We start from the raw sequence: 21552 nt of genomic DNA, 5'->3' as shown, positions 1-21552 counted from the left end.
TTATTTCCTTGACTACAAAGAGTCCTGTGGTTTTTGTTTCTTTGGATGGTACAGCATACTCCATAGTGAGCCACATAGTCCTGTGGACATGCATCATGCCAAACTGAACCACTTCAGGAGTTGTGATTTTCTTTACTATAAAAATACCTTTGATGACTTTAGAAACCTTAGGGCTAGCAATCTGGAGAAGTGGAGGAACAGTCTCATCACATGATCATTTCTAAATGTGACATGACATTATTCAACTTCCCTTGCCTGAAATGACTATAAAAGTATTATACAAGTGCACCATGTGGTATTATACATTAGCAGATTGTATAAAGATGCAACAGAAAACTTTCTGTTCAGGGAATTGTTGGAAGATAAAAATACATATAATTTTCACAGGTGATTATGCTAATAGTACTTTCCTATATATACTTCTTATTTTAATATGTATTCATTTTTTATAATGTTTTTGTCATGCATTGTAAGCTTCCCTGAGTCTTTTCGGGAAAGGGCTTCATATAAAACTAATAAATAGAAGTAAATTCCATAGGAAAACTATATTATGAGATAATGCTGAAAACTAAGTTCTACATTCTATTTATAATTAATGTAAAGAGCATGACTTTTAGCATACCTTTTGAGAAAACAGAGTTTATTTGTTTTTTTATATTTAAGATTTTATTGCAATATATACATATATGATGTCCTGTTTTATGCAAAAGTGTAGAAAGAGGTATAATTCTTTTTATCAATCAATCAATAAATTCTGATGTATTCACCTGTTCCTGAAAGGGAACTATTAGGCCACTTGGTACCATTATGAGAATAATTCATAAACTAAGCTAACCTTTAAAAAAATATATATATTTAGAAAAAAAGAAGGTTTTAATGGATTTATAGATGAATTTATGAATGTAAAGATTTGTATAATTCAGAACACTAAAAATCATGTTTTATTCATTAATATTAAGAAAATAAATTGTAAGGTTGATTTGGAAACAATTAGTTTAACACAAAAAGTTCTTAGATGTGAAACCAGTGTTAAAAAGAAGTACTTGGTCATCTTTTATAAACTGTATACTAACAGGTTATTGATAGCTTCAAGAGCTCAGAAAGCTGAAGCGGAGGGGAAAAGGGTGGTATCCAGGGGATGTGGTTCTTACTAGTATGGCTTACGCTGTATGTGGTCCCCACTGATGTGTTCTACAGGGTATGCAGGTCCTGACCACTTAGAAGTGATTTGTCATTAATGGCTCAATTTTTAGTTAGATGTTATCAAGTTGGGTTCCCCAGAGGTCTGTCCTTGGTCCAGATTGTATAATATCTTCATTTATTATTTGGATAATGGGATTGAGTGTAGACTTAGCAAATGTGTGGATGACACTAATATGGTACGAGTTGCAGATACTCTGGAGGGTAGGACAGGAATCTAAAATAGCCTGGATACACTGGAGAAAAGATTCACAATCAAACAGAAGAGATTCCAGAAATATAAGTCCAAGATCCTGTACTGGGGATGGAATAATTTTATGAATAAATACAGACTCAGGGATGAAAGGCTAGGCTGCAGTACTGCAGAGAAGGACCTGAGGTTAAAGTAGACTGTAAGCTGAATATAAACCAACAGTATGTTCTTGTTGCAAAAACAAAGTAAATACTGGATTTTATTATCAGGAATGCCACTTGCAAATCAAAGGCAGTGATTTGGCACAACTGGGCCCTGTGCATGGCTGCAAGGCAGCCTGCCTATTCCTGCTTCTGTCCCTGGGCACAGGCACAGCAGCAGGAATAGGCAGAAGGCCTTGCAGCCATGTATGGGGGCCAACAGTGCCTGTGTCCTGGAAGCAGAGGCAACCTGTCCTCAGCTCCAGGCCAACAGTATAGTTAGGGGGACCTGGAGGCTTTGGCTAGGATCATGGGTGATCCTCGTAAGCAAGGACATGGGTTTTCTTTTTCCCATGGGAAAATATGAATTTTCCCTTTTAAAGGGGAAACCATTGGTTTTCCCATTTGCAAACAGCTCTTTGTAGGCTGGCAGAATTTCAGGCTGCAAGAGCTACTTGCAAATGGGTTGGAAACTAAGGGACAGCCATGGAGCCTGCCCAGCCTGGTGGCATGTGTGGGTGGGTGTGGGGACTGTGTGGGAGGGCAGAGGATTTGTGGGAGGAACACTGTGTAGAGGGGTACTCCCACCCCAACAAGGCATACAGCCCCTGCTGCTGGTGGCATCAGCCAGATGCATGCGGACCAAGCTGGCTTCATGGGGTTCCCAGCACTGCATGCAGGAGCCACATGCTATCACCCCAGGCTGGCTCCTGCCCTGCCACATGGAGGCAGAAGCTGGCTCAGCCCAAAGGCACATGGTTCCTGCATGCAGTGCTGGGAACCCCATGTGGAGGCAGGAGCCAATCCAGTCCTGCTTAAATTTGCACACCAGTGGGCCAGACTAGGTCTGTACACTATAAGTGGCACCACGTGTCAGTGGGAGGCTTTGCCTGCAGTGGGTCATGAATGCCCTGAGGGCCCACTACTGACCACTGGCACCAGAAGCAGGGGCTTTGCACTGTGGGGAGATGAGTGTGTGGGAGGGCCCCACCACACACACCTATGCACACTTCCCCTGCAAACCCCACATCCACAAACCCCACAAACACTCATGAACTCCCCCACAATCCACCCACCCAGAAACCCCACACACACCCACATGCCCACCCCCATAAATCTCACACACACAAACCCCACACCTACATACCCACCCATAAACCTTACACCCACCAAAAAACCTAAACACCCCCCAACACCCACACTGCCTCCCAAGCCCCACCCCCACAAACCCTCCACACCAACCCCACACCCACCCACAACCCCCACAAATTTCCCCAAGTCCCATTCACACACCCCCACCATAAACCTCACACCCATCACCCACACCCCTTCTCTCCCTTCCCCATAAAGCCAACATCCCCCTCACAAATCTCACACCCTGCATGTCCAGTCACCAAATGGGGTGGGACCTACTGGTGGGAGCCACAGCTGCAGAGGCATTGCAGCATTGCAGCCCATGCCCCATGCCCACACTGGTGCTGGGTCATACATACCTAGCATGAGAGAGCTCCTGGTCCTGGGAACCACTTGTTGGGTGGGAAGGGCTGTGGGGGAGGGTTGGAAGTGGGTGGCAGTGAGGGTGGATGATGGGCAGTGGGGATTGAGGTGGAAGCAGGATCTAGGGGTGTATGTGATGGGACAGGGGTGGCAGCAGTGGGGGGGGGAGGTGTCTGTGAGAGAGAGATATGAGATGTGAAGTAACAATCTGGGTAGGAATGGCTGCCAGGGCCAGGCTTGGAACCCCTTTGCCCCACTAGAGCAACTTCTGCAAGGGCAGGCTGCCTTGGAAGGGAAGGGGATTTTGCAGCCGAGTCCCTTAAATCCAGTCAAAGGCTTCCCAGGAATGGCACAGAGATCTATGGTGTTACACAAATTGCCATTTGCTCAAATCACGAGCAGGACCTTATAAGGGAGGATAAGGCAAGATGCTGCGTTTATTGATTGAGTGCTTAATACACACACACATACCACATTCATACCCCAATTTCTGTTCTGAGCTGGTATACATTACCAGTCTTATCAGTACTTGGATCAACTTAGTGGCCAGCCAAGTTGATCACTGTGTTCTTCCTTGAAGGTCAATTGCCATTGTTCTCTCACTGTTCTGCAGTGGATTCTTTTTGTTTTGGTCATTTATCTGTCTGCTTTCTTCAGCCAGTCACCAGCTCATGTTTTCCTTTTTGACAGACACGCTTGCACCCATTCTCTCACACATACAGCGTACAAAGGTCAAACACTTATGTCAAGCTACAGAGCAATACAAAATGGAGTTTCTTAAGGCAATGCAAAACTCAAGAAAATACATAAAATTAAAAGCAATAGGCAAAAAGTCTATGTGTATAACCACAGGGCCTGGGCACAGGGGTAGGGACCAGAACAGCAAGGGCTGGCAGTGTTCAGAGCTACAAAGCAGTGAGTGGGACAGCTGCAGTGGATCTGTGTCTTGGTGCTGGGAAGGAGCTGCTGCCTGGAGGGAGTGTGTTGGGGGCAGGCAGGGGCTTCAGTTTAGGATTGAGGGGCACTAGCAGGGCTGTGGTAGGCAAGGGCATGGACAGTGGTAGGACACCAGCATATCAATGCTGCTCAGTGCCACAAAGCTGGTGAGGGTCCAGCAGCATCTGTCCCTACATCCTGGTGAGAGAAGGGACAGGGAGAGCTCTGATTTTTCTATGATAAAAAAGCTAGAATCAAATGCAAAAGTATAGATAATTAGAATTTATTTTATTGTGATGATGGAGGCATTGATAGGCTTCCAAATTGCTTTAAAATTGTAAATATATCAATAAAACATTGCCCAACTGATTTCTATATATAGAGTGGTGTTTCATTTTAATCACAGAAGAACATGAATTTGGGGTATTTTAATTAGAGAATTTGAGGTTTTTATCAGATAATTTGCAACTTTTAAACAGCAAACACAAGGATCCCAGCTGGTGAGGAAAGTGGTGAGACCTGTCTAGAGGAGCCTGCCCTGGGCCAATACTGGGGACCGAGCTGAAGGGCAAACAAAGTGGCTGACCTATTGGCCATTTGGGGCCAACAGGACATGATTTGACAGTTCCAAGAGGGCCATTGCAGGGAGCACATCTTCTAGGCAATAGCTTCCCAGATGCCAGAGCAGAAGCACCACATCTGGGTCTGACAGGGGCACAGCCATGGGGCTGCAGGTCCAAGGGTGTGGATTTTGTTGCATGTGGGTAGAAGGTGCAGGGGACACTCCAGGTTAGTCCACCTGGTGCAAGAGGTAGTGTCCCAGATACCAAGTGGTTGGACCTCAAAAGCTTCTGTCTATTTGTATCTTCTATATTAGCATGGGCCTTAAGGCCCACTAAGCTAACTAATAGCCCCTGCGTGGGGCCAAAGGGTGAAAGATTCAATTAATTCCTTGGGACAACAAAAGCAAAAACAGGATATGACTGACATGGGTGTCAAAGGGTCAAAATGTGAAAATAAGTTCTCCAGAGGGGGACATAGAGCAGAGCCCCCAGGGCCACACTGACTGGTCCTCAAAGGCATCCAAGGAGCTGGCAGACACCACCCACTGGTGCTCTGCCCAGAAATGTGCCCAGACAAGCAAGAGGAAAGTGGACCCACAGTCTCTGGGCACCTTCTCATCCAGAGCCTCCTTTCTGGTCAAGTACAGGGCCCACTTGACCAGGTCCAGGAGGAGGTTGACCAGGAGGTCCCGGGACCTGGCAAGACCATGGGGTGACCAAAAACAAAAAGACAGGTGGTGAAATTCAACCAGAACCTCAGGACGAGGTTCTAGAGGTGGAGGTGGAGGGGCTTCAGCCTGGCGCACTTGAGTGTAATGTGCACCAGGGTCTCCCTCTGCCTGCAGAATGGGCAGGATACTGGGGTGTCTGTGAAGCTCGCCACATACATGCCCATGACAATGGCTCAATGAAGAAGCCACCAGCTGAAGTCCCCAGTGGCTCGTGGGATGAGGGTGGAATACAGGCTCAGCCACTGAGGTGCCCCAGCTATACCCTTAGTGAGCAGGTCCTACCACTCGGTGTCTGGGCAGGACATGAGGGTGGCATGATGGATTGTGTGATGCATGAGCATGTAGAAGTGGTGGTGATGGATGGTGCAAAAGCAGACAGGTTTGATGTCCTCCAGCCAACTCAAGTGGTGGACTGGGGAGGACCACAAGGTTGGGTGATGCACTGGCCCCAGGAAAAACTCCAGTGAACTCCATGGTCAGCCTGGCAATGTCCAGAGCCTAGTTGCCAGGCATCAGGCAGAGGGCAGCTGAAAACTCAGCCAAGAGTGAAAGGAGCCTCCAGCCGGTTCCAGTCACCCACGCTGACCTGCGGAAGTCCTTCCCACAGGGTCTGACAGGATTTGGCATCAGTCAGATCCAGAGAAGAGTTCTTTGTAGAAGGCCCATGTGCGGTGGCACATATCATTTGGATCCATGAGAGGGTGCCATCATCCACCAGAAGGCAGGCGATGTACTTCTTGGCCCCCCGCCTCCTCTCCAGGGCATAGAAGAAGCGGGAGCCGTGGTCCATCTCAGAAAGGAGCTGGGCACGAGTGGACAAACACTCCATGGACACGGTGTTCATCCACAGCATAGGACTCTTCCCACTTCTAATGACATTCTCCATACAGGAATGAGTTGTTTGGGTTGGAGGTGAGACATCTCTCCAACTCTAGCACTTCCTGCTTGAGCTGCTCCCAGACCGCTTCCTTCTTCTGGGTGTGACCCCAAGTGTACCTGAAGCAAAAAAGCTGGATGTGCACCTTCCCCACATTCCACCATCTCCAAAATGAGGGGAAAGCTGCCCATTGCTCCCACCAGCATGGCCTGGGCCCAAACTAATTGGTGATCACTGAAAGGAGTTGACTGCCAGAGGAGTGGACACAGGCAAAGTGCAGCAAAGAGATATAAACCTGATCCAAGCAGAAGTGGCATGCCTACTCATCCCCCACCCTCACATAGGTGAAGACAGGGGGGCCAGTAGGATGACAGGCACGTGAGATGTCCACCAGGGAGTAGTCCATTGAGATATCCCTGAGGACACCCAGGTCAGCTTGTTTCTGCTCCCTGCCTCACCAGTTATGCACATCTAGGGTGACATTAGAGTCCACACCAAGGACCAGGCACTTGTGAGGGTTGAAGGTGCCAATGTAAGTGGCTACCTGGTAGAATAAATCCAACAACTCTGGGTCCGTCAGTGGGGTGTACACTTTCAGAAAGTTCAGAACCAGTCCTGCACTTGGTCCTAGAGGTACATCTGGCAGGCTGGCACCACCTCAGTGTCCTGGAGAACCTCCAGCTACAGGCCTGGGGAGAAGAGAGTGGCCACCCCACAGGACATGGCTGAGAGCTGACTAAAAAGACCCTGCCCCCCCACTCCAGCTGCCAATTAGACTCATTGGCCAGAGTCATCAGGGTCTCCAGGTATCCCCCCTCCTGAAGGAAGAAGAGTGCCCAGCATCTCCAGAGACTCTTCCTGCAGCTGTGGATGTTGAGGGTCTCAATCTTAAATGACCTTGTGGTTGGTGGCTGTGGAGTAGATGGGGCTCATGCATCTCAAAGCCTGGTGTGGGGTTCACTGGCTTGCACAGAACCCTCCCATAAGTATAAAGGGTGTCTATGAAACTGTAGGCCTGCCTTTAAATCCAGAAATTGCAGCTTTTGGGCCCCTTGCCTTCCCTCACCAGCACCCTGGCAGTGCTTCACTCCCTTTCTCCCCTTAGCTGCTGCTAACCTCCCCTTGGTTTGGGGGCAGGATGATGTGGCTGGGGTGCCAGGGAGGCTTGAGGAGGGAGGGATACCAGTGTCAGGGCCACCCCTCTCACCAGGGGAACCTGTAGAGGCCATCTCCTCCAGGCCCATGGGGCACTCGTAACACAAGTGCCCTGAGGCGTGGCACCACAAGCATCACAGGTCCCCCAGCATATAGAAAACCCTCACCAGGACCCCCTGGAAAGGAAACATGAGGCAACCCTCAGCCTCCAGGTGCTTTCCCACCACCAGCTGGATCATAACCTCATGATGGAAAGAGAGCACATGGCAGAAGCCGGGGTCTTGGCCCCCCAGGGAGAGGGCTACCACCTGGGAGATAACACTCCCCAGGGTTTGGTGCTGGGGGAGCAGGGCACAGTTAGGGATATAGGGAGTGATAGGCAGGACTCCAGCAGGCAGCTCTGTCCCTGCAGCGGAGGTTGCAGGCTTCTCTACCCCCAGATGAGGTTGGTCAGACTGCCGTTGGGGTGGGGGCTGCAGGGGCTTGCCTAGGATCTGCCCCCATAGTGGGGGCTGCAGGAAGCTCTGTGGGGGTGTCTGCCTCCCCAGAAGGTTCCTCCCCTGCCTTTGATTCACATGAGGAAGGGAAAAACAACAAAGAAAACCAAAATATACAGTGGGGCTGGTGAACATAATAGGGGCAGGCTGGGGTTGTAGGGGAAATGGCAGGGGGAGGGACATGGGGAAGAGGGATGAAGCTTACTGAGATTAGGTTACTATTATGCATAGTTCAGTTTGAAAAACCATCTAGACTCTGAAACATGGTACAGAATATTTTCCCCACATCTACTAAGTGATGTAGCAGCTAGAGGGTATAAACCAGTGATATGGCATCTGTACTGTCTGTTAATAGGCATTTTGCTGAGCTTTGAAGTGTTGGCTGTAAAATATAAAGAACTAAATTCTTGGAAATATGCGTTTAAGAAATACCTCTGTTTTTGATCAAGACCCATAAAAATGAAACTCATGAAGATGACATTAGTGGAAGCAAATGAATGAAAAGTTACTGTCATAAAAGAGAGACTAAGAGAGTGTTTTCTATGGGAAAATTCTTACCACAAAACCTCCTTGACCATTTTGTTTAACCAGAGCTTGCATGCTTGTCAAACAGAGGCATGCTTATTTTACCCAGTTTTCATTATTTAAACCAGAGACAAGTTTTATCTTGACCAGAAGGAGTGCTCATCTCTTGGTCTTCAGTTGAAACTATTTAGAGTTTAGGTAAGTTGTCTTCATTGTTGAGAGTACATATTTGCTTGGGAAAAAAAAAATATTTTTAAAAATCAGATCTAAATAAATACCATTTGGAAATTCAATAACTATTTCTGACACAAATATTATTCTTTGCATTAGGCAGTTTAATTGCTGGAAAGCAAGATAGAACTAAAATTTTCTATTACATATAGTTGACTTCTGCATTTCACAGCCTTAAAACCTATTTATATAACATCCTTCACCTTCTACCTGCCACAGCTTTGGATTCCATGTATGCATGGCCAGAGGTATTATTATTAGCTTGGCTTAATTATGTTCTGGAGTCTGTGTTATAAAAATCACCTCTAAACCTCTGTGCTTCACAGATACAGGAACACTGTGGAATTTAATTTTCCTTTCGCTCTTCACAAACAAATCATTTTATCATCATGTATAAGCTTTTCTCACCTGCCATTATAAATGTTATATCAGTTCAACACAGAGGTGAGTAATCTATATTTGCCTTTATAAGAGAAACATCTGGTTGGTATTCATCAGCTATTTTCCCAATATTTATTCATAACTGAAATAGCTACTTCATTTATCAGGTTTGAGGGTTTTTTTGTTGTTTGTTTGTTTTTTAACCTGTATTTTAATTATTTTTAAAGGGGAAAAAAAAAAATCTACTTAGCATTAATCAGCTTTCCCCATACATTTTCATTACGGAAATGCCTGCATGACTCTCAAACTGCCATTGGTGCTGACCTGAGGAAAGCTATCAAATAGTAATATGCAATTTATTATATAAAAGACTTTGAGTCAACATGCTCTGGAGTGCATTTTATGGAAAGGAAAGTGTTACAATTTACAATATGGTTCATGCTCCCTACCCAAAATATAATATTTATACAATGTAACATCTGGTTTCCTGCATCAGACATTGCTAAAAAACAAACTATGAAAACATTCTGCTCTGTTATCAGTCATGTGTTGACTGTCAATAACATTGGTCTGATCTTATAATTAGGTATCTACTTAAGTCACGATGGCTGAAAGGGAATATTGTGGGCTGCTCGCAGTGCATGGAGCTGATTTTATGGCCTTTTTGTTTAAAACCTGCCCCTCACCATTGATTGATTCCTATTTCCTTCTTCACTGAGAGCCTCTTTCTTACCTTGTATTATTACTCCTGTAGCATTTCCCTTTGGCCTTCCCCACCACCCCTGCTTTCTTCCCCTTCCCTTGCCTGTTTTACCTTTTGGGTTTTTTTTTCCTACCTATTTATATTTTCACTATACTCTCTCACACATTAAGTTTCTCTCATTCCTGTTTTCCTGATCTCCAGCTAATTCCTTTTTCACTGACAGCACTTTTTCTACCTCTATCACTGTAATGTCTCCCTTTCGCCTTTTTCCCCCTGATTTTCTTTCCCCCTCCCCTCTCTGCTTTACCTTTTGTCTATCTGATTTCTACCTATTTACATTCTCACCAACATCCTGCCACACATTTAGCTTCTCTAATTTCTTGGAGTCTCAGAACACCAAAGACTCCCTATGCATGAAGAAAGTTGATTGTGCCCAAAAGCTTGCCAAGAACTTTTTTTTTACCCAACTACTTAGTTGGTCTAATACAAGATATTACATCTACTCAAAGAACCTTGCCTGTCTATGTCCTTAGATCAACATGGCTACATCCAAAAAAACCCTAAAACCTTTCCATACTTTTGAGACTCTAACCCTCAAACTGCATAGAATGTTGATGAAACTTACTTGATTAAAATAAGAAAATTCCAATATATACTCATGAATATGGAATCTTTAGAGAAATATTATACTTCATCTTTATGATTTAGCTTGTGCCTTGTGAAGATTTTAACAAAATTCATATTTTTTACAAGTTCTAAAATTAACTTATTGTATTAAAATGAAAAAAGGATATTAAAACTTCATAAATACTAGACACCCTTTTTGTTACTCCTTTGATACACATTTATGATTCCAAGAAGCTGCCACTTCAGTTGTTTCTTTAAAATTCACAGTATTACAATATATGGCAAGAGATATTCACATTCTTGGGTCAAGATTATTACCAGGGATCCTGGTTTTCTCTTTCTTTAATTCCAAAAATTGGGGATTAAAAAAAACAAACAACCCAAAATCCACATTTTTCTGAGATTCAAATGAAACTCCACTATAGATATAGAATACATCTATAATATATCTATAGTAGTGTTTCATTTTATCATGGAAAAATATGGATTTTTGGGTTACTTTTTAAATCTGAAAATTGGGGATTTTTTAATCCGAGAAAACCAGGATCCCTGATAATTACTTCCATATCCTTAAACTGAATTTAATCTACTACCAGAAAAGAGAATTCAGGGCCTAGGAAGAGCCCACATTTACCAAATCTATCAATTTTGTATATAAGTTTTGAAAATAGTATCTTACCAGTATACCAAATCCTAATATACTGTATTTACTAGAATATTAGAGAACCCTGAATATAAGGGGGCCTCACAGTAATTAGCTTCTATATCTATCTATCTATCTATACACACACACTTGTAATTTTCTAGATATAGAACCTAATTTTTGTAAGTTTTCCTAGAAGGTATCCCCTTCTCACTGCTACAGCAGGGAAAATATATCTGGTGATGTAAGGTAGTCCCCTTGCCTTCTACCCTACAACTTCTTCCTGCTGCAATGCCTTCCATACCCCTTTTACTGCCAGAACCTGCTATCCCTGATAAAATGGAAGTGAGGGCAAATTTGAAAACATTGACTTTGAAATAAACATGTCTGTAGCAATTTACATGTATAGGTACCTAAAGATTTAGCTCATCCAAAACAGATGCATTTAATGTTTTTTCAAACCTTTGCAAATTTTAGCACTTGTATTCCATACACACATTTTCAAATAGTACTTTTGTATCTACTTAGATCATTTTGTTTGTTTGTTTTGGGTTTTTTTAAGGAAAAAAAAAATCTTGTCCCAATTCAAATTAGCCATATCAATTCCAAATCCATGAGCCATTCAAGAATCATATGTGGCCATACTACCAGTAGACATCCTCCATCCCCACCTGGGGCTTCAGATGCTTTCAAATCCTTTGGTGGATGCATGGCTCATGATTTACCATATAGGTCATTGGGCTGGGCCCCATCAGAGCCAACATTATTTCAAGCAATGGTGACCCCATAGTTCAGCACTGCTCAATATGTCTGTGTATTTCAGATACTCCACAAAAAAGATCCATGTGGTAATTAGTCCCCGCCACCCCAACTAATGACTTGAACTGCATGTTCTTCTCATGAGTCCTGGATCCTCCAAATATGTATATACAGGTGAGGTGCAGGGCATCCTGGTCTGGTTCCATCTCATGCAGGGGAGAACACACTAATCATATGCAACAGGCTGAGAGGGACTGAAAGAGGGATAGTGGGTGAACCAATTTTGGACCTATTTGGTGATGTTTGCCAGATATTTAAGGCTGAAGAAGAGACAGGAATAATTGGAAATGGAAAAGAAAGCCATAGCTCAACCTTTGGATTGAAGAGGAAGTTGAAATGTATTCACTGTACTGGCTTACAATGATTTGGATATGAGTCAGCACTGAGGAGGAAAACTGAGCAAAATTGGCACTCGTATGATATTCTGATGGGCTGGCCTGTGCATATGGTAGGTTCCCATCAATGGCATGCTTTCTTGGCCACCTTTGGCCAAGTTCAGGTGTAGTGACAGAGCAGAGTCCTGGTTTACTTCCTGCATTGATGCCAGCGGTTCTCGGGGGGGGGGGGGGAGTGATTGAGCACTAGGATGGATTCATAGATGTTAGGTTCAGAAGGGACCTCAATAGATCATCAAGCCCAAACACCTGCATAGGCAGGAAAGAGTGCTGGGTCTAGATGACCACAGCTAGATGCTTATCTAACCTCCTCTTGAAGACCCCCAGGGTAGGGGAGAGCACCACCTCCCTTGGGAGCCCGTTCCAGACCCTGGCCACTATAACTGTGAAGAAGTTCTTCCTAATGTCCAGTCTAAATCTGCTCTCTGCTAGCTTGTGGCCATTATTTCTTGTAACCCCCGGGGGCACCTTGGTGAATAAGTACTCATCAATTCCCTTCTGTGCCCCCGTGATGAACTTATAGGCAGCCACAAGGTCGCCTCTCAACCTTCTCTTGCGGAGGCTGAAAAGGTCCAGTTTCTCTAGTCTCTCCTCATAGGGCTTGGTCTGCAAGCCCTTAACCATATGAGTGGCCCTTCTCTGGACCCTCTCCAAGTTATCTGCATCCATCTTGAAGTGCGGTGCCCAGAATTGCACACAGTACTCCAACTGCGGTCTGACCAGCGCCCAATAGAGGGGAAGTATCATCTTCTTGGACCTATTCATCATGCATCTGCTGATGCACGATAAAGTGCCATTGGCTTTTTTGATGGCTTTGTCACACTGCCGACTCATGTTCATCTTGGAGTCCACTAGGACTCCAAGATCCCTTTCCACTTCCATGCCACCCTGCAGGTCATTCCCTAGGCTGTAGGTGTGCTGGACATTTTTCCTCCCTAGGTGCAGCACTTTGCATTTCTCCTTGTTGAACTGCATTCTGTTGTTTTCTGCCCACTTGTCCAACCTATCCAGGTCTGCTTGCAGCTGTTCCCTGCCCTCCAGCATGTCCACATCTCCCCATAGCTTTGTGTCATCTGCAAACTTGGACAGAGTACATTTCACTCCCTCGTCCAAGTCACCGATGAAGACATTAAAGAGTAATCGGTCCAAGGACCGAGCCCTGCAGGACTCCACTGCCCAAACCCTTCTAGGGCGAAACCAACCTATCCACCATGACTCTCTGGGTGCAGCCCTCCAGCCAATTCGCCACCCACCGGACTGTGTAGTCATCCAAGTCACAGCCTCTTAACTTGTTCACCAGGATGGGGTGGGATACCGTATCGAAGGCCTTCCTGAAGTCTAAGTATATGACATCCACCCCTCCTCCTGTGTCCAGGCGTTTCGTAACCTGGTCATAGAAAGAGACTAGATTGGTCAGGCACGATCTGCCTGCCACGAACCTGTGCTGATTTCCCCTCATCATAATTTTTCCTGCTGGGCTCCAAGCCTTGATAATTTTTTCAAAGACTTTGCCATGATGGAGGAGGAGGATTTCTTGGAGCCTAGAACAATATCAGTGGTGGTTTTGTAGAGGACAATAACAATTATGGAAGGGAAAGCAGACCAAGAGATGAGAAGCAAGTCAGAGAGCAGAAGCAAAGATCAAGAGTCTGATGGAGGATGAAGGGGAAAGAACGGATGAAACAAGGTAGAAAAGAAAGGTGTGGTGGGATTAATGGGTTTGGAGGAGGTTTTATTGAAGGAAGCTATGAGGGAAGAGTCAGCAGGAAGAACAGGAGAAGAGGAGGAGAGGAGGTCAGAAGAGAGAAATGAGGAAGGAAACACTGATTGAAGGGAAGAAGACTAGTGGGAGGAATAAGCCAGACCCAAAGAGAAAGGAAATGGAGGGAAGCAAGAGATAGAGCAGGAGGTAATCTATGCCTGGAAATAAAAGCAGTAGTAATTGATGGAAAAAGAACAGAGAAGTCAGACAATGAATAAATATGAATTCATAGAAAAACATTGTTTGAAGTTTTAGATGTTAAAGGGGAACATTTGAATAGCCTTGTCACCTTTCATAACCAGAAGTCTAGGGATATTTCATATCGGAGTTGAGAAGGTTATGACATTTTTTGGAAGATGTATTCAGAAGTCAGTGAGAGAGAAGAACTTAAAGGGATATGTTTTATTGGAGGAGAAAAGACAAGAGAAAGGACAAAGACAACATATGAATGTACATAGGCATGATTGAGATGGGGAAGACAGAGAAATGTTTGGAGAATGGTGTACAAAAAGTAATATATGTTGAAAAGATACATGATAAATATGGTATACAGAAAAGATTGTGTAGAATTTGGGTGGTAATGAGGGCAGATGAGAGGAGTTCTGGTGGGATAATGCACTTACCACAAGCAATCCAAGTAAGGCCACACAAAGGGTTTACAATGTACTTTGCACAGCCATATCTCTGTATCTATTGTGGGCAGGAAAGACACCTGGCAGCATATTGCTGGTATATAATATAATATGCCACAGAAGTAAATGGAAAGGGTCAAGGGGATGATGTGCCAATAACTACTGTGTATTATTTGCAAGGAAGAAGGAATCTTACAGTGCTGATGCCTATGGTCCTTCTCAAATAAAACTAGATTTACAGAGGAGCAAGCAGAAACAGTAGAAGGAAACTGGGGAAGAAGATGTTGAGTCAGAATTCATGACAGTGGAGGAGTCAAAGTGGTACAGCTTGTGATACAGGATGGAAAAAGGAGGAAATATAAGTGGATCAAGTGACTTTGAAACAAAGGAGAGAAAAATAAAAGAGGAAAGAATGATACAGGAAGAAGTGAGGATAGCACAGGAGAAAAAAAGAAGAGAACCTAATTGGGAAAAGAAAGAAATAACGTACAATGAAACTTAGAAAGAAGAAAGCAGACAAAGAGAGAGAGGGGTGATAGCTAGTGAGATTTAGAGGCTTGCTTTTAGAAATTGGCTCGTAGGTAAAGTAGATATGCATTAGAACAATGGCCCAAGGGAATGGCAAGAGTTAATTGTTTTGTGACAGTTTCCTTCAAAGCCCCTTGTGTTTGAAGCCAGCAGACACACAGGCTGGAAAACTGAAGACATGCACCACACTATTCCATAACATGAGATAAGGGACTCTGCTGCATTGGCTAAATCACAGTGACCAGCTGGACCAGCTGCAGAGCCCTTGGGCTCTCTGGCTTTGGTGGATGGGCCAAATTAGGACACTGGCAAAGGATCTAGTTAAGATACGTGCATGGGTGGGTTTGTTGGAAAAAAGAATATGCTGACAGGACAGAACATGGATAATATGGTGACCAGGGATCCTGGTTTCCTCTGATAAAAAAAATGCCCTATTTTTAATTAAAAAAAAAAACCCAAATCCACATTCTTCCACAATTAAAATAAAACATCACCATATATATGTATGTATGTTGTTTAATCATGGGGAAATGTAGATTTGGGGTAATTTTTTTTAAATTGAAAAAAAAATGAAGACTTTGTATCAGAGGGGAAAAAAAAAAACAAAAAACAAAAAACAAAACACAGGATCCCTAATGATGACCACAGGGAAAGCAATCAACAATGCCCAGGAGTTTCATTTCAATCATGGAACAATGTGGTTTTGGGGTTCCTTTTTTTATTAGAAAAAAGGGGGGGGTGTTAGCAGAGAAAAGCAGTACCCCTGGTCATAAATCTAGTGCCAACAAGGAGGAGGGAAGGAGATAGGTTTACAAAAAGTATATTGGAGCTAATGTGATCTGAGATTAATGGAGAGGGAAAAGGGAAAGAGGGGAAGTGGAAAGGTAGGAAAGATAACTCTTCTTAAATGTTAAAAAAAATAAAACAACTGGCAAAGACAATGGCAATATGGAAAGGGGGAGGATTAGAGCTGAGAGTGTCAAGCAGCAGAATAGAAGACTTGTAAAGTGGTAGAATTATGAAATTTAAATGGGAAAGCATGACTACTGAATCTATAAAACACAGAAGTCAAAAGTGTGTTATCAAGAAGGGATGGGATAAGATTATACCACTAGCAGGGTAAAAGTGGAAAAATACGTTTACAGGTGTGTGGAATCCCATGGGGGAGGGATTGCAAGCATTTGGTAAAGGGATGGGAATGGCCCATTGTGGTGTGTGGGGTCAGATTTAAATAAATCAGTCATAATTTTGCTCAAAAGTGAAGAAATGGAGGTGTGGCAAGTGCAAGTGATTGTAGAAGAGAGACTGCAATAGATGGTGATGGAGTTTGAAAGGGAAGTGCTAGAGATTTTTAAGATATACTTGCCAGCTGAAAGATAAGGAAGGATCACCCTGTTTAAGAAATTAAAGGTCTATGTAGGTGGAGGTATGCAGCAAATTCTGGTAAGGGATTTCAGTTTTATTGTTGAGTAGGAGTATAGGAGAGGGGGCAGAAAAGAGCAAGAGCTAAACAGCTCAACAAAAGTACTGATTACTATAATAAATTAAGTAGGTTTAAATTGCATGTGAGAAGGTGACTAAAAAAATGGAACCAGTTGGGAAACAGGTGTCAAGGACTGATTTTGTATTCATATCAAATGGACTAGGGATTGGAAAGAATGAGATTTTATATGCAACAGTCAGTGATCACTGGATGTTGAGAATGGAAGTGAGTTTAGAAACAAGCAAATATATGAGTGAAAATGTGTAAGTTAATTGTTCAATTATTAGAAGATGAGAAGACCAGTTGAGAATATGTGGAACTTTATAAAGGATGCAGGACTCTGAAGAGATACTACAAAAGCAACTGGGAGTGGTGGACTATGATAAAGAGAAGAAGTACATTTTGCAGAAATATTATTGAAAGAGAGGTGAAGAAGAGTGTGCCTGTCTGGCCTCGAACATCCGGTCACGTGTCGCTCTGGCCCGGATGTTCGATGGTGTTCGCCTGTCTGTCCCAGGTGTTCTGTCAAGTAGGTATTTACCTCCGGTGTAGTCTTCCCCAATCTCACCTGCCACAACTTTGAATCTTACTTCAGTGGAGGGCCCGGCCACTGGGAGTCTCTCGACGGTGGGATGTCTGTCTGGTGGTCTTCTGTGAGGCTCCACTTCCCCTCTACCTCACCCTGACACCCAGCCTTGACAGGTTACAGATGTCCTCCTGGCCAGATCCCCAACTGTTGAGTCCCTGAGTATGTTCACTGGGATGGTTCTCTCTGCCTATGTGTAAACAGCCCGCAATATCCTACCCACACCCCGAGGCTGGCTTCTTTTCCTTAGGGCTACCAACCACCTCGAGGCTCAAACAACAATCAGGGCCCACGAGCCCTGCCCTCAACCCCTCCAACAGTGGGAAACATAAAATATAAGCAAAAAAAATCACTGATGCACTCTGAGGGGCCCAGCTGCCCCTTTTCCCTGGCTCCCCCAGCCTAGTCACCAATACCCACCCTCAGATACTAGTGGTCTATGTTTGGCCCTATATGTGGCCATGGTAGCCTGCAGGCTACTCCACGCTTCTTCTCCCTCATCACCCAGCCCTTGGTTTCGCTGGACCCACTGTGGTCTTCCGGCAGATGCCTGTCCCCATGTCACCCACTGGGTCAGCAATATGCCACTGAGGGCTGTGTTTTGCAGCCCCTCACGCTGCTCTTGCATCCTGTCTCCCACCTGGTATGCCTCTTTGGCTCTCCCAGTGCCCTCAACAGTCCCACCTGGTCTGGCATCTTGAAACGTGCTGGCTTCTCTGCTATGGTCTCTGCTTCTCTGCTATGGTCACTGGCATTGGGATCTTCCTGCTCCCCTCTGCCCTTTTGTTTGGGTTCCTGGTCTTGGGGAGCTGCTTCCAGCTCCTTTCAGCCAGCAGCATCTGTCCCACTGCATGCTCTGCAGCATCTTCCCCTGCTGGAAGAAGCAGCTTCTGGCTCCTTTTGCCCCTGCAGGAGCACCAGGAAGACCTCTCCTGCTGGTGCTCCTGCCGGCATCAATCTGCCTCCCTCTTCCTTGCCGGTGGCCCGTTTTATCTCTGCCGGCCGGCGATTGCAGCTGACGTCATTGTCCAGCCGCAACTGTATAAAGGCATGGCTAACAAGCCACGTGGGTCCCTACTCAGGCTCTGGCTTTGCCGTGGGATCCACTGCAGGTAAGTATTTCCCTTTTTCTTTCATTACCCTCTGAGGGTTCTTGATCCCAGGGTTCCCCCCTGCCATTTTGGGGCCCTTCTGTTCCTCCCTGTGACAAAGAGCATGGAGGAGCTAGAAAAACCATAGGCCATAAAACAGAATTTAATAGAGGAGACAGTAAAAGGATCATGAGTGAAAGAAGAACTGGAAGACAAAGTGATGGACTGAAGAATGGTTCAAAAGGAAAATGAATAAGAAAAATCTTTCTGACTAGGACACCTTGGATAGAGGAGGGGGAAAGATGTTATAGATATTTGGTTTTGCAAAATTGAGGTAAAGAAAGAAGGACATTAAAGCAGTGGGAACTGAAGAAAGAATCTATGTTGGAGAGAGGGCAAAGGTGTTGGACATGGCAGTGGACTTTTTAAGGAGCTGTGCCCATAGGTGGTGGAAGGCCAGGAGTAATGGGGCTCAGCACGCCTTAAATGGGTCAGCAGGTACAGCCACAAGGCACCCCAGCTGTGGGCTCCAAATGACTGCAGCTGGGGTGGGGAGGGGCATGCATGCAGCCAGGATTACAGCCCTGCATATGTATCTCTGGCTGCCCAGAACTGGCAGGCAAGTATCAATCTATTCTATGAAGGGGAAAGGGCTGGGTTGGGAGGCAGGCAGATTGAGGCTCCTGCAGTGAGGGAGGGAGTGGGGCAGAGGCAGGGACAAGGGCTGGGGTAAATTGGGCCCCAAATGGGCTGGGTGGTGGGACAATAAGAGGCCAGGCAGCTTGGGGGGCTCCTGCCACTATGTACCCTGGTGGAGGCCCAGGGGACATATGCCCCCCAATCTGTGTGCAGGGCAGAGGCAGCTACCACTGTGCAGTGGACTGTGCACACTGCTGCAGCTGCCCTGGGAACTGCACAATGTCATGTGCATCCTGTAGCTGTGCTGCACTGTGCCCCCTGCCCACCTTGCAGTGAACACACATGGCATCACTCAGTTCCAGAGGCAGCCTCAGTGGCAGCAGGGAACAAAGCCCAGTACACAGTGGCAGCCACCTACACCCCATGCACAGATCGGGATGGGGAGGCACATACCCCCAGAGCGTCTGGGTGAGCTGCCCAGGCTTCAATTGTCCCACCACGTGGCCCAGCGGGGGCCCCATTCACCCCAGACCCTGCCCATGCCTGTGCCCCACTTTCTCCCTCACTGTAGGCCCATCAAACTGCCCCTCCCGTGGCTCTTTCCCCTCCCCCTGCCCCTTCCCCCACAGACTTACCTGCTGGGAGAGTTGTGCACATGCTCTCAGCCCCCCGCATTTTTTTTTTTCTCCCTCTGCCTATGGCTGTGCCAAAGAAGAGGATCAGAGGGAAGTAAAATTAAGGTGTTCCTTGAGGGGATAAAGGAAGGAGTATTATTTGGAAAGTGACAAAAAACTGGAGGAGAAGCTAAGTATGAGAGAGGTGGCAGCCTGCATAAAAGCTTGCAAGACAGGGATGGCACTGGAAAGAGATTGACTTCCAGTAGAATGCTATGAAAAATGTTGGCAGTGGCTTGGGCCATATATAATGGAGACTGTGACAGGGGGCCTCCTCGGGACTGAACTCCACGGCCCGCCCCCTGTCTGGTGGGCAACCGCCCGCCTATCTCGCCCGCCATGCCTTTGATGATAATGGATTCAATTAAGATGTCAATTAAACAGGAGGTTACCCATTGTAATGCCCCGATGCCAGGGGGCGCTCTGCGGCTCCGACCTCCCCTACTACCGCAGCCCAAGCCTCGCAGATGGCATCTTGGTGTTCATCTCTTCCGGCCCCCACGCTGGGCCCCAGAATCTTCTAAACAAGACCCCTCTATGATCCCTCCTGATCAGGTGGCCTCTCCGCCTTCCTCCGGAGTACTAGCTCCCCCAAAGCCATTTTCCCCTCTTGGGTGTGGTCCCCCCGGGACCTTCGGCTAACTGGCCCTGGCCCACCTCCAGGCCAGTCGGGACCCCAGGCCCCTGGCTCTCGGGCATCCCTCGCAGTGGGCCCCTGGCCCTTTTGACCATCCTGTTCCTGGCCCCAGCATGGGCCAGTCGAGGGTACTATCTCATTCGGGCCGGGTCTCTAGCCCCTCTCTCTCTCTGTCTCCAAGTCCACCCTCTGGGCCCCTCCAACAAACACAGGGTTACTCACCCAGTGGTGGGGGCAAGGGGTTAAGGCACCCCAACCCACCTTTCACTGGGGTGATAACTGGCCTGGCATTTCCTGGGGGCTCCCCCACCACTGAGAGCCCCACCAGACCACCCACTCCTGGCAGGGTGCAGTTTCAGGTCATGCCCAGGACCAGGAGCCTCCTAACCATCCCCTTGCAGTTCCCCCCTTACCTCCAGGTCATTCACAGCAGCCCTTCAGCCAGACAATGTTACTGCCTGGCCACCTGCAGCCAAACTGCCCTGTTTAAATAGGCACCCGCTGTCTCCAAAATGGCTGCCCTAATCAGGCACCTGGAGGCTGCCAGCTCCAGGCCCTTAAAGTGGCAGGCACACACAGTGCACTGCCACAGAGACATACAGGGAAATAATAGAGGGTGGGAAGATAGGGGAGAATTTTGCAGAAGGTGTGGTAATTTTGATATTCAAGAAGGGAAAAGAAAATGTGTTAGACAACTGAAAGCCAATAATGCTTTTAAACATTACTCATGTTTGATGGCAAAGATACCGGCTAAAAGAATGTATGACAGTTTAGCAAATGTGATATAAAAATACGTGTGCGCCATTCCTGAGAGGAGGATGTCCCTGTCCTTATGGTTAATGAGAGATCCCATATTGGATATGCAAGAGAGGAAAAGAAATATGGTAATAATGAAATCCAAATATAAAATATTGAAACATTCTTTTGGCATAGATACAGACCATTTTGACTTGCATGTGTTTGCCTCCAATGGCAAAGGATGTGAATCAAAGGTGCCTAATCCTAGAAATAGCTTAACATTTAAAATAAATAAATAAATAAAGCAATTCAGTGCAATTGTAAATCAATCCTGAAACAAGAGAAAAACATTAGGTGATATTTCATAGATATCATAGACATTAGGGCTGGAAGGGACCTCAAAAATTATTAAGTCCAGTACCCTGCCCCAGGGGCAGGAAGTCAGCTAGGTTCAAAGGATCCCAGCAAGATAAGCATCCAAGCATTTCTTGAATGAGTCCAGAGTAGATTCCCGCACCACTTCTGGAGGGAGTCTATTGCAGGTTTTGGGGGCTTGGCCAGTAAAGAAATTTTTTCTTATATCCAGCCTAAAATGGTCTTGGAGGAGTT

General features: G+C 45.8%; 1 long non-coding RNA gene across 1 annotated transcript; it reads right to left on the bottom strand.

Moving 5' to 3' along the window:
• Window positions 1–3552: 3552 nt before the first annotated feature.
• On the bottom strand, window positions 3553–20662 carry LOC132250204 (uncharacterized). Its single transcript, XR_009461841.1, has 3 exons — window positions 20619–20662; window positions 19530–19640; window positions 3553–6316 (listed from the first exon to the last, which is right to left on the bottom strand). It is a non-coding gene; the product is annotated as an uncharacterized LOC132250204 (long non-coding RNA).
• Window positions 20663–21552: the final 890 nt, after the last annotated feature.

The sequence above is a fragment of the Alligator mississippiensis genome, chromosome 1 (genome assembly GCF_030867095.1).
Source record: "Alligator mississippiensis isolate rAllMis1 chromosome 1, rAllMis1, whole genome shotgun sequence".
Classification (NCBI taxonomy): domain Eukaryota; kingdom Metazoa; phylum Chordata; order Crocodylia; family Alligatoridae; genus Alligator; species Alligator mississippiensis.
This window is presented reverse-complemented; position numbering and strand designations above follow the sequence as displayed.